We start from the raw sequence: 13,726 nt of genomic DNA, 5'->3' as shown, positions 1-13,726 counted from the left end.
TTCATCTCATTAGGACAGCTGATGATATCAATTTCTTTTTAATAATTCCAGATTTTGAATCACTGCAGCTTATTGATTTTCAAATGTCCTTCCCCTGTGTATAAACACACATACACATACACATACACATACACATAGTAGCATATTCTGTATTATTATGCATATTACTTTTTTCAGTTAACCATTTATTTGATATATTCACAATCAATACATATAGAATTAATTCTTTTTAATGGCGATATATAATTCAAACAAACATAACAATGTGCTCTATTAGTCCTTTACTCGTGAACAATTGACTAGGTTTTAACCAATTTGCTTTTATAAGCAATACTATAATATCCCTGTGCATTACCATTCGCACACACACTGAATGTATTTGTAGGATAAACACCTAGAAATAGAGTTGTTTGGATCTAATACATATTTAGTTTTTAGTTGTTGGGATTCAATGCATTTTTAGTTTTGAAAATTAAGGACAAATTGTCTTCCATAGATTGATCCTGTTTATAATGCCACCTGCAACACATGAGTGCTCTGGTTTTCTCTTGGCAATATTCAACCCTGTCAAACTTTGGATCTTTGTCAATCTGGAGGTAAACAATAGCATCTCATGTAGTTTCAAGTGCATTTGTATTTAAGAGTGAACTTGAATTTTTTTCATATGTTTAACAACTATTTGAATCTTGTCTTAAAGCTATACAGAGTTCGTAGCATAGTGTGATTTAACTTTTGTATTCCAATTTCTGCCCTAGAGAATCCAAAAGTTTTCATCAGTTTAGGTTAATTTTGACTACAAAGACCATAAAACCCTAACATGGCTGACTTTTATAATAGGAAAAATCTATTAGCTTACATGACATCATGTTCTGATATCAATAAATAACTCTAGGACTGATTACTTCAGCTATCACCAAGATACTGAGGTCCCCAGTCTTCCTGTCTTTGGGATTTGGCTGTTCCAGTTATGTATATCCTGGTCACAAGATGACTGCTTCACAGGCAAGTATCATTGACAAAATACAGCACCCATACGAAAAAGACAGTTTCTTGTTCTAAGAACAAGGAAACCTAGTTTACAGATTGCTCTCAGAGGGTCTTTCTTCCCTCAAATATTTGGCCAGACTTATTTTTATGTCAATTCCTAACTAGTAACCAGAAGGGATCCTGGAGCATCATGATTGGTTCATGTTAGTCTGAATTTTCTCTAAATGATACATAGAACTAGTGGCCACTCCCACTCCACGAGCCCCAGAATTATTGAAACCAGAAGTGTGGGGATTAGCGGCAAGGAAGACAGTCAAGTCTGATGGCCACAGCATGGCAAGTGCTATATCCACAGGTTGAAACAGCTTTCCTCCATTATTCTCTCATCTATTATTCTTTGAAATCTAGGCTCACGGTGGCTCCTCAGGAACTGTGCTGCGCTCCTCCCCTCCATGCTTCTCACGTGCTCCCTAATTCCAGCTTCCCATCGCAGGCTCCACTTTGTTCCAGCTCCTTGAGGACAGGACTGGACCTTGTTTGTTTCTGAATCTTTGCCCCCAAGACAATGTGTGCAGTGTAGGGCATTTCATTCATGGTCATTGAACAAAATCTAATTGCTTTTATTTTGCTTCAGATTTACAAGTTTGGATTCACAACAGAGATCAATTTTTAACTTGATGTATGTGAATGGTTTGCCACGATTCAGAATTAGAGTGATCTTTTCCACCTAAAAGAAACTGAGGAGTTTCTGAAACAATTGTTGAAGTGGTAGATTGTGATTCTGTAAAATCTCAGAAACTTAACAAGTATTTCCTAAGTATATGCTGTGTGTTCTGCTCTGTGTCAGTTGGCACTTTATATAAGAAGAGGGTGAAAATTTGTCTCTGAAATGTGAAGTTTATGGTTTAAGGCAGCATTTTTCAATCACGGGTAATGAAATCAATTCTGTGGGTCAAAACCACTATTAACAAGAAAAAGAAATGCAGTGGAGTAGAACAAAATATGTCACAGTACATCATTCTTAATAAAGCTCTTGGTCCTGTATATATTTTGGTTGAAATATAAAATGTATTTTTTACTGTGGGTCACAGTCAAAAAAAGTTTAAATCCATCACTCAGTACTGGTATATTTTCTTTACTTTGTTTCCTAGTTCTAGTTATTTGGACTCCCTAAAAAGAGGACAAGACAGAGATTTGAGGTTCTGCCTCCCATGCAGTCTCCCTTCCCCAGTCGGCTTCTCACCTTGGATTTGTTAGCTTGGTGCAAGCTTTAAAATCAGAAGGCAGAAGTCCAGTCCTCAGCTCTTAGACTTATAAACTCAGCAACCTTAGGCAGATTACTTGGCCATTTATAAATGTATTTTTCTTTTGTGAATTAGAGATAATAATAATATCTAATGTACAGGCAATGAAGAGAATTGAGTAAAATATGTGAAAATATTATGGTGGTTAGTAAACTCCCCCTTCAGATCCTCAGAGGAGCAAGGTAAACTTTGTACATTAAAAAAAAATCTAGGACATTATGTTCAATGAAATAAGTCAGGCACAGAAAGACAAATACTACATGATCTCACTCATGTGAAATCTAGAAGTTGATCTCATAAAAGCTGAGCGTAGAGCAGCTTACCAGGGCCTGGGAGAAAAGTGGAGAGGGAGGGTTAGGGAAAGATTGACCAGTGAATGTTAAGTTACAGTTAGGAAAAATGCATCTGGGGTGTGTGTGTGGATGTGTGTGTGTGCATGTGTGACAGAGAGAGAGAGATGGAGATTGAACACGCATGCAATGCTTGGTGTGTAAGTTCTCTTCACTGAGCCAATCTCCAGCCCATTTTGTTTTATTTTACTTTTTATGCTGAGCAGCTCAAACTGGGCTCAAAGTTGCAATCCCCTGTTGTAGTCAGGGATTGTACACAGAGAACAATTAGGTTCAAGACATGGAATTTATAATAGTTTTATAATGGTCACCAGGAGTTAACACAGGAAAATGCAGGAAATCTATCCATAACACCAAAGACATAGACTATTTAGTCAAGAGCTTAAACCACACAGCAATGTCCCACATGAGTCCAGATAAAAACCCAGAGCTCAGGACAGTGCCTCCACGAGTCCAACTGGAGGTCAAGAGCCCACAAGAAGGATTCATGCCAGTCTCTTTTATGGATCCGTGCTGGGAAGACCCAAGGGTCAGTGGTGAAAGCCAGAAAGTCTATGCCAGCAGGATGAAGGAGCTGTGCTAATGGGATGAGGGCTCTACGCTGGAGCCGAGAAGTCACACTCACAACAAAGACCAGGGCTGTCCTGAAAGGTACCACAGCTGCCCTCAGCGACACGGAGGCCCTGAGCTCCTCTGACGACAAGCACAGTCGGGTATGTGCCAGGAAGCAGCGTGACGAGTTCATCCTGGAGACCAGGCCGCAGACGTCTTCCTCTCCGGAGCCAGGAAGCAATGCTCGATGTGAGGACCAAAGGTTCTCCAGGAGAACCAACAGCTCAGACAGCAACTCGTAGGAGAACCCACAATGCCTCCTTAACGCCTCAACCCTCAATGCCTCCTTCTTCTCCAACCTATTTATCCTGGCAACTTTCCTCATATGGAGCATCTTCACTCAATGCCATGCTGAATGTAATCCAGCTGGCACTAAGTTGACCACCAGTTCTTAATCCGTAACATCCCCTAACTCAGCCTTCCTGAAACTGGGATTTACACACATGCAGTGCCTCAGCTGGCAGTCTGGCTTCTACTGCACAGCAGGGAGACTATAATGATAAAGTGTTGTACGTTTCAAAACAGCCAGAAAAAAAAAATTTTACCACAAATAAAAACTATTTGAGGAGGCAGATATATTTACCCTGATTTGAACATTACACAATTGATACATGTATAAAAACCTCACAGACTGCCTCACAAATATGTGTACTTTTTGTGTCAGTTAAAAAGAAGTCTGTCCCTTGAGGAGACAAGAAGGACCTCCAGGAATTGCCACCCAAAGTTAAAGGTCACTCTATGACCGAGCAGATGCAGATATTTGGATTAAAAGCAAGGAAAAATCAAGAGGAAAAGGTTAAGCTCTTCTACTTCTCTGATGAGGATTTAACTTTTACTTCTTCACGGGAACTGTCATGAGGAGTACGGAGGAACTGACATGCACATTGCTGAGTCAAAGGCAGAGAAAAGTTGTTGACAATGTTCCCTTTCAGTGAACTTCACAGGGAGGACCAGGCAGTGGACTCTGCCCCCTATTTGTCCCTTTTAGGGGTTGCAGTGAGCATCAGGCGGCCCCATCCAGAGACCACTTGGCTGGAAGCTGTGGTTGAGGAGTAGAGGGGCGGGGTAGGGTCTCAGAAGAGAGGAAGTCTGTGGCTGGCCTGTTGTTAGGTGACTCTCACACTTCTTGAGATTCTTTATTCTATAACCATCTCCGTGCACCCCACCCAGCGGAAAAGGTGGGCACAGGCTGTCTGGTTGCTCATCTTCCCCAGCTAGAAGCATCCTGCCTCACTGCACACATCACAGCCTGGGCTCTCCTGGCATCAGCTGTTTTAATAGGGAGCATAGATGAGCCTCCTTAAATACAAAGTTAGTTCCATTTATTTGGGGTTAACTTTGAGTTGCTGAGACTGAGAGACTTTGCCAGAGATCTTCCCACCCCCACCACCAACGTAAGTATGCGCGTGTGTGTGAGCACGTGTGTGAGCACGCGTGGAGAGAGAATCAGAGACAGAGAGAGAAAGAAGTCGTAGTGTCTAGTTTGCCTGGGCCAGCAGACAGAGCAGTGCAAGCTGGTACCCACCAGACTGGGTTTTATCCTTAACTACCCTAAGGGGATACAGAATTAAGAGGAAAAGGGAAATCTAAGAGTTTCTGGAGAAGACTGGGGATCCCAAGAACTCAGTGGTTCTATAGTTGGTTGACAATGGTCCAACCCTTAGCATCCACTCAGGGTCTTAGTGCCTCATTTCATTTTCCGACACACTTCAAACCTGTCTTGTCCCTGGCATAGTTTACAAGCACGCTCAGTGGACAGAGAGGACAAAACAGGCAAAGGCAGTCATATCCACTGCCAGCATGGGAAAGGAAAAAGCCTAACAGCTGCTGCTCACCCTTTGCTGCGGGCTGGCCTGGGGTGTCCATCTGCCGATATGTGTCTCTGGTTGTGCTTCTTTGAAGGTCATCAGTGGCCTTTTAGTTAATAACTCCCCTGGCTTCTTTTCTGTCTTAGTAACTTTCTCTTCACTGAAACACAATACTAAATATGCATGATGTATCAAAGGAAAATTTTATTTTGGCTCATAATTTGTAGTAGTTCAGTCCATAGTTGGTTGGCTCCAAGACAGGGGGGCCATGGCAGAGGAGGGTTTTCATGGCATGGCAGACAGGAAGCAGAGAAAGGCAAGGGAGGAATAGAGAAGCCACAGACCCTCCCAGGCTACACTCACAGTGACCACTTCCCACCTCCTCCACCCAGGCTTCACCTCCCAAAGTCACATTTAGATATAAACAAATCAGCAGGCCAATCCACTGATGAGTATCATATTCCCACAATTCAGTCACCCTCAAAAGCCTATGAGCACATGAGGCTTTGTGAGGACATCCAGATTAGAACCATAACAGTCTCAGAGCCTCTGTTCTGAACGACCAGTTTCTCTTTCTTAATGCTCAGCCTAGTGAGGTAGTTCTGCCTCTGCATCTGTGACAACTCATTCTCTGTTTTTTTTTTTTTTTTCCTTTTTCTGCTCCTAAATTTATGTCTTTCCTAAACCTCTGTCTTTAGCTCTATTCTTTTTCTACTCTCCTCTCTGGGAAAACTTTGATTTCTTTTGCCACCAACTAAGTAGTATTTTGTCAAGATTTCTTTTGTCAGGTGGGTGTGTGGTATATGCCTGTAATCCCAGCATGAAGGAAACTGAGGCAGAAGGATCTCAAATTTGAGGCCAGTTGTGGTTCCATAATGAGTTCAAGACCAGTCAAGAATGCACAGTGAGACTCTGTCTCAAAACACAAAATAAAACAGTCACCCTCAACAGTCACACTCTCTGCTAAGTGATGTTGGGAGGTGAAGCCTGCCTGGAGGAGGTGGGAGGTGGCCACTGTGGGTGTGGTCTGAAAGGTCTGTGGCTTTCCCACTCCTCCCTTCACCCTCTCTCTGCTTCCTGCTCACCCTTTGTTTTGTCTTAGACAAAAGATTATTGTTTTCAAGTTATGGTGCCACTAGCTGAGGCAAACATTCTGAGATGTCTACAGAGCTAAGTGAGACATGCTGGTGGTCTCTGCAGAAGCTGAACCAGGACCTGAGAGGCTCCCAGCCAGGCAGTTTGCTGAGTGAGGTGTGGTTTCTGCTTTCTGTGACTCTACTTCCTGGATAGCTCTATTTCTCCTTTCTCATTCCTGCTCTCCTTTCTTACCTGAGTATTGATGACCTCTGTAGTGATTTTCCTACTGTTGGTTATATCTTCTACCTAAGTTATCTTATTTCACCAGTTAGCGCCTCTGTCTTGGGCTTCATGTATTAGAGGGGTCCCTTGGGTCCTCTTTGGCTGTGTGTCTTGTGACTAAGGAATCCATGAGACCAGCAGGATGGTTTTTGCCTAGAACTCCTGTTCTCCTTGTAAGCCTGCTTCCTAAGTCTGGGGCAACTTCTCCAGGTACATTTTTTAAAAACATAAACTATAACTTTTATTTTAAAAAAAGGACAAATTTTTATTCCTAGTCTCTTATATTCCTAAGCCTTATATCGATAATTTTAGAAAAATAAGCCAGAAAATATTACCAAATAATTTCTATGGAAGCCATAATCATCATATAAGATTTAAAATATACTAAGTTTGCATTTGTTAACTACAATGCAGGGGCCAAATTTGGTAGCAGGCCCTAAGAGGTTATAAAGCTTCAGAAAACAATCTACACAATCCAGCAAAGTGATTTCAAAGCTACCTTCCCCAGGTACATTCTTCTGAGAACAGCTTATACCACCGCTACACTCCGAGGCCTGAAAGGAAAGGCAGTTGTTTGTTGGCGAGGTTTGTAGTGAGGTGAGACTGGAATGTGGGTGGAACTTGGATTTGTCCCTGATGAATGCACTCAAGTCCCCAGTCCAGTGCCCTGTGAGACAGAGCCTGTGCTGAGAAGAGAAGTGGGGGTGGGCTGGCTCTCTCTACCCCACAGTTTTCCAGCTTGGAACTCTGAGAAGTTCAAGAATTCCATATTTGAGTTTCTCCTCTCTTTGTTCTCCTCCTCCGCCTCCTCCTTCCTCTCTCTGTTTCTCTGTCTTTCTGTCTCTGTCTCTATCTCTGTCTGTCTCTGTCCCTCCCTGTCTCATTGCTGGCTGTCATGCAGTGAAGAACTTTTTTCTTTCCTGCCCTTCTTCCATGCCATTTCTGCTTTGGAGCCAACTAATCATGGAATGAATCCTCTGAAAACTTCACCATGGTGTGAGCAGCTGTCCTCCACCCACACACTGCCATCAAACAACATCTGCCTTGGATCGAGCCAGCCAGAGACTGTAACCTTAAACCAAAATAAACTTCTTTTAAAAAAAATTCCATATTTGAACCTGGCCTTCCAGGTTATTATAAAGATATATTTTTCATGATAAGGAGAAGAAAATATTTTATTTAACAATTTTTTGGTTTGATTTATAACTTGTAGACCTGTGATATTATGGGCTTCCGGTTGTGAGCATGCTTAGTGCCCCAGGGGTCACAGGTGCAGGTCTGTATGTCACTGCTGGTCTGATTTTCTTATGCATTGCTTGAGATTAAACTCAAGGCCTCTGGCATGCTAAGCAAGTGCTTTGTCTCAAACTACATCCCCAGCCCCCTGCATATTTAAAGGACAATATTCTTCACACAAAGCTCTGATTATGTCCCCAATTACTCAAAGCTTTTGATGATGACTATTAGTGCTTAGCAGGAAATAAGTGTCTTATTACTCTGGATGAAGCTAACAGTCAAGTATCTTTCATCAGAAAAAGGGTCAGGCCAGGCTAGAGCTGGCAAGAGAGCAGCTGGCACTCAGAACTCACTGGAGGAAGCTTAAGGGACAGAGCCAGGGCAGCCTGAGAACCTGCAACAAGAACTTCAAGCAAAAAGAGAGGGTAGAAGTTCAGACAAGTGTCAAGAGGTCAAAGGCAAGTCCAGGGTGAGAGGTCAAAAAGTGGCCAGCCTGAAGTTGTTGAGGAGGGTAGGGCACATGCCAAGGTAAAGGAAACTGATTCCTGGGGTCACTTCCCCACTCTGTTCTGGATTTTCCTCTAGTTCCCAGGTACTAGAACTTGTCCTGGCTTAGTTCATCCAAAGCCCGTGTAGGAGGGCGGAGTAGGCCACAGCTACCTGGCTCAGTATTTAGCAACAGCTTCTAAGGAGCAACTCAGGACAACAATGAGCCCAGAGTGTTGAAAAAAATATTTTTTCTAGTACCAAGGATTAAACCCAGGTCTCTTACAAGCTAGGTAAACACTGTACCACTGGGCCATGTCCCCAGCTATTTCTAAATTGCCCAGTATGAGCTTGAAATTGTGATCTTCCTGCCTCATTTTCCCAGAGTGCTGGGATTACCAGCACCTGAATATTTTTAAAGGGGTTAGATTTGGGAAGCAATTCATTTAGACAAAGAAAAGGGATAATGGATAGCATTGGCGGTGAGGCGAGGTAGACGAGGGCAAGTGAAGTCCTATAACCTTCCCCGAAGTTCTGAGCTCGAGTCAGGTGCACACGCTGGGAAAGAGGGCGCGTGAGGCTTCTGTGCAGCACAGCTCCATCTGCCAAAGCAGTAGAGCTCAGCGGTATTCTCATTCCAGATGTGGGAGGATTGAGAGCTTCACAAAGGAGCTATTGTTGAGCTGGAGAGACAAATAGGTAATTTTTAAAATAGGGAATATGGAAGAACGTGTATTCTAGGAAAAGCCTTGAGTATAAAACTTAAAAAAAAAAAACCACATGCACAGCTATCCTAGACTTCAAAACCAGGCATTAAGGATAGACTTTGAAATTCAGACATTTAGGCTACTCTTCTAGGTAAAATTGCTGTATATCAGATTTACTGAGAAGGACTCTTAAGGCTGATGCCTTAGGAAGCTGCCTGGTGAGGAACGTTAAAAACTTCCTTGTGCAGTTCCTCTTAAACTGGAGCAGGCGTCAGAACCACCTGGCAGTAGCGCTTGTTCAAAACCCAGAATCTAAGATAACTTTTTCTTATTTATCTCTCTCTCTGTGTGTGTGTGTGTGTGTGTGTGTGTGTGTGTGAGAACTGGAGATTAAATCCAGGGACCTGCTCATGCTAGGCAAATGCTCTACCATTGAGCTACACCCCCAGCCTCTTTTATTTTCATTTTTAGGTAGTCTTGCTAAATTGTTTGGGCTGGCCTCAACCTTGTGATCCTCCTGCTTCAGCTTCCTGAGTAATTGGGATTATAGATATATGCTACTGTGCCTGGCTTCAAAATTATCTGTTTAAAGCAGTTTTAGTAAGGATTTTTTTCCTTTTTTGAGACAGGGCTTGCTATGTAGTCCACGCTGCACTTGACCTCACAATGTAGTTCAGGTTGGCCTTGGATTCATGGTGATTCTCCTGCCTCAGCCTTCCAAGTGCTGGGCTACACGCATGTACCACCATGCCTGGTTTAGCATCTTATTTTTTATATATTTTAAATTTTTAAATGGCAACTTTAGCAACTTTACTAAGCAAAGATTAACTACTTGCAAAAAGTTAGGAGAGGGCAATGTGAAGTAAATTTCCCCCACATAAACTTAGAAATGTAATGAGTGACTATATTTTAGGTAATAAGAGCAAAACATTCAAAAATTCGTTGTATCAGTTAAGTAATCTGGAAAAACTAAAAAGAAAAAAGCTCTGAAACTGAGTCATTTGAGAAAGGTGTAAAAAAACAAGGTACCATCTACAAAGGAAGGGCTGGACTCATACAGAGCAGAAGCTTAACAGCGCAGGAGACTGAGAGGACGAATGGGCAGTATCAGCAAAGGAAACCTGGAAAGCAATCCAGGGAGAGGGCCACATGGCAGGAAGGAGCCAGAGGAATGAACACATCGTGTCCTTGACCAACCCCGCCCGGGGCTGGAGGACGGAAGGAGCCGGCTTGCTGACGCACAGTGCAGGCAGGCAGAGCTCAGGTTGGGAAGGTGAAAATGGATCATTTCAGAAGGATCATGAGAGGCAAACGAAGGAAATTGAGCATCTATCCAAGATAGCCAAGAGACTGGAGTGGCTGCTATGTATCCCAGCAAGCACTAAAGAAGACAGTAGAGAGATCTCCTGTTCAGTTCTTTCATTCCTATAACTGAATTATGTTTATTTTTTTAAAAGCCAACATCATTAAATTTTATGGTCTTGCATGGACAGGGGCCAGAATCCTATGCTCTACCTCCAGATCTACAGAACTGTCATTCCAGAAGGAACCCAGAAATCTGAATTGGCAACAAACATTCCAAGTGATGCATATTCAACATTTAAAAACAGCTATAAAATGAGAGGTTAAGTAATAGCGGTGACCTTGTGATGAAAAGGATAAAGTTATCTATGTCGTAAACACAACTGTACCTTGTATGCGGGCAAGGTTACAGGCAGGAAGAAGACTCAGATGAGAACACTTCATTAGTAAGAGTTTTGGAACTTTTTGCTATGATAATGTTTATATAAAAGCTTATTGAATGAAAGGGATCCTACAAGGAGAACTTGAAGCAGGTGAAACAGTGTTCAAGGGGTCCGTGGGATCAACCACAGTGCCTCTGTTTTCTCGGTTACTTGTCATCAGAATCCCAGATTCTCCCAAACCAGCTGAAATTTACGGCCTGAGACAACTTCTGCATCCTGAAAAGGGAATGTGACTCCCTGACCTGGTTTCTCAGGACCCCAAAAGTCTTGTAGGTGAAAGTGGGCAAGACACAGCAGCCTTGACAGGTTCGCCTTGTCTTCGCTCCTGGGAGGAATGGCTGAGCCTGGGGCAGGGAGGCGCCTTCTCTTGGTAGCTTTGCCTGTGTTTTCCACAGTGAAAAATACCTGTGCATGATAACGTTACACAGTAATGAAAGTAACACTTGTGGCTACAGATGCCAAGATTGCACTAGAAGTTTCCAAAGCAGAACAGCACCTACCTCCCTGGCTGTGTCCCCACAGAGGGCCCAGGCTTCCTTTGACTGGTCTGCTGGCAACCAGTAAAGCTGGGCAGGTCGAAAGACTCAGCGTGGCTTCCTGGCAGACCCCAGTGAGTAGCCTACAAGTTTTGCCCTAGGGGCAGGGAGAGAAGCCTTCCCTAACCCCAGGAGTCAGGAAATGTTCACTCTATTCTATATAAATTGACTAACTGGCAGTGTTTTCCGGGCAGACACAGAGAAGGACTATTTATTTCTCAGCAATAGCTTTCTCAATTGGCAAGTTTGGGCTGGAACAGGAAAAAGCAAATCCAACAATCATGTGACTGAGTTACACCTGCTGAGATAAAGAACAGTGTGGCTCCCCAAGCAAACATTCTTGCAGACTCTGCAATGCAAACTCTGGCTTAAGAGGTGCTGGGCTGATTTGTCTTTTGCCAACTAAAGATAAATGCAGAAGAGCAGAGCTGGCCAGCTTCTCCAGCTGCCTGGTGGTTTGAGGATCATTTTAACTACTTCCCCTCCCCCAGCCCATGCCTAAATAACAGGTACGAATTCCTTGCACTTCACCAGAGAGTAAGGAAATGCACATGTCTTTGTTTTTCCAAAGCAAGTGAAATCATGCTCTAGGCCTGACTGGTGAGATCACTGATATAAATTATCTTTGAAATTTCTTCATCCTTTCTTTTAGGCCTCACCAGAATATAAGGGCCTATTTTATAACAGAGAAAAGTGGCACAGGCCTGCATTAGTCAACAACAGCACCGTTATTAACCAAGAGTGCCCCCCTCATCATACCAATTTTGCCTGCAGGCTCTGCTCTGGGTACTTTTGCCCATGTTTTCAGAGTCACTCGGATGGAGATTTAGTGATCTGCCAAGTTTGGGTGGTGGTTGCAGAGGAGAGTTTTGAGGAAACCTTAGCTTCTGCACCCCGCCAACCTGTCAGCTTCTCCTGTTCTTTCTTATACATAATATTTTCTAGTTTTCATGCGTACAGCCACATAAATAGCTGGAACATTCTCCTCTCCTGGGGTTTTAGGCAAACTGCTGCCCTGAGGTCCTCCCTCCCACAGGGTCATTCTATGACACCTACCTGCCAGGCACCAACTTGTCCCCCAGAGACCCCTGCTCAGAAATACACAAGCCTCCTCTATTTGAGGATGTACTTGAATGTCCTCCCAGTCTCATAGAATCCACATTTCCCTCTGAACTAAGAAACCCCAGCTTCTTTTTCTCCATCTCTACCCATCCTCTGGGGCATCTCTGGCTTAATTCCTCTTTAGGCTTAACACCTGAATTCTAGAAAAGCCCACTAGCTAACCCCTGCCATCCACTGCTCCTCTCTGCCCAGAGAAAATAGTAAACCTAGGTTCCTGATGATGAAACCTTGACAGGCTGGGGGCTTTAAGACATAGGCTAGTGAAGAGTAATAGAAATTACTCCCTTTTTCTTTTTCTTTTTTCCTACAACAGAAAGGGAGAAACAACAACTACAACAAATTCCTCTTTGATTATTATTTTGTCAGGAGTCCTGCTTTGGGTAAGATATTGCTGCTCCAAGGAATCCCATATTAGGATGTCCCCCTGAGAGAGGTAAAGGTATCGCTAACGCCTTGCAGTGAAGAGGCTTGCCTGATCCTTCCCTCATGTGGGAGGAGGGCACTGGAGGAGGCCTCCTCCCTGGCCCCTACTTTATAGTTCTACTCACAACTGGTTTTGTGGTTGGCTTGGTCAGGGGAGCTGAGCAGGAAGCTCCCCTCCCTGGGTGCAAGGTAAGCACACAAGTGTTTTGTGATCTGTTAGGTGGGGCTGAGCTGCAATATCTTAGGCAGGTGGCGTGATGGGGTGATTATAATTGATATCAGACCATCTGAGAGTTATTGCTGTTTTGTAAGAAACAAAGACACAAGGGTCAAGTTGAAAGAGAACAGGTTGTTAGAACACAGTCACATATCTGGTGGAGGCAGTGCCAACCTTCTTCCGTGCCAGGAGAGTTGGAAACAGCTGTTTTACACTGATTTTGTTAGGGACCCTCACTGAGACAGTTTGGGTCTCATCTGGATTAATGGGAGTGCTGACTGGTTGGTTTTAAGTTCTTTCACTTAGAACGCATGTGACCTTGGGCATGTACTAATGTTCCATGCCTCAGTGTTCTCATCTCTCGAATGGGGAAAATAACACATGTACTCCACGGAAGTGGTGTAAGGATTTGTTCGTACATATTTTTAAGGGACTTAGGAGAGAGCCTGACACAATGCAAGTATTATATAAATATCAGTGGCCATAGTTATTGTTGTTACTGTCTGAAGGAACCCAGTATAGACCACAGAGCCAGAAGCCTCACGCAAGCTCTGGAGCTGAAACTTGAAAGAATTACAGTGTTTGCACCGGGTTCAGGACTGCCTAAGGCTACACTTGAGGTAATAGCGGGGAGAGGTGGACTACCCAGATTTACTAGTAAAATACAGATGACAGAGGCTTTTCCTTTTAAGTATATCCTCCTCCTAGATTTTTGAAATATCCTGTAATGACTGTGATTTGGACTTGTCTCCATGCCCCAAATTTTCTTCAGTTCTTCCAGATCTAAAAAGGAAACCTAGGCTTCAGCCACACTGTCTGTATGTGAATCCCGGC

The 13,726-nt window shown here is 43.4% G+C and overlaps 1 protein-coding gene across 2 annotated transcripts in view; it reads left to right on the top strand.

Annotated features, from left to right (window-relative positions):
• Window positions 1-4,502: 4,502 nt before the first annotated feature.
• Window positions 4,503-13,726, top strand: part of Fut8 (fucosyltransferase 8) — a 409,437-nt gene continuing 400,213 nt past the window's right edge. The window contains exon 1 of one of the 2 annotated variants that reach the window (XM_063240896.1): window positions 4,503-4,647. The gene's annotated coding sequence lies outside the window, so the exon portion shown is untranslated. The remainder of the gene's footprint in view (window positions 4,648-13,726) is intronic. The other variant, XM_063240899.1, reaches the window with a different exon arrangement.

The sequence above is a fragment of the Cavia porcellus genome, unplaced genomic scaffold, assembly GCF_034190915.1.
Source record: "Cavia porcellus strain 051 isolate PalLab524CR breed Dunkin Hartley unplaced genomic scaffold, mCavPor4.1 scaffold_31, whole genome shotgun sequence".
In the NCBI taxonomy this organism is placed as follows: domain Eukaryota; kingdom Metazoa; phylum Chordata; class Mammalia; order Rodentia; family Caviidae; genus Cavia; species Cavia porcellus.
The sequence above is the reverse complement of the archived record's forward strand: the minus strand, read 5'-3'. Positions and strand labels throughout refer to the sequence as shown.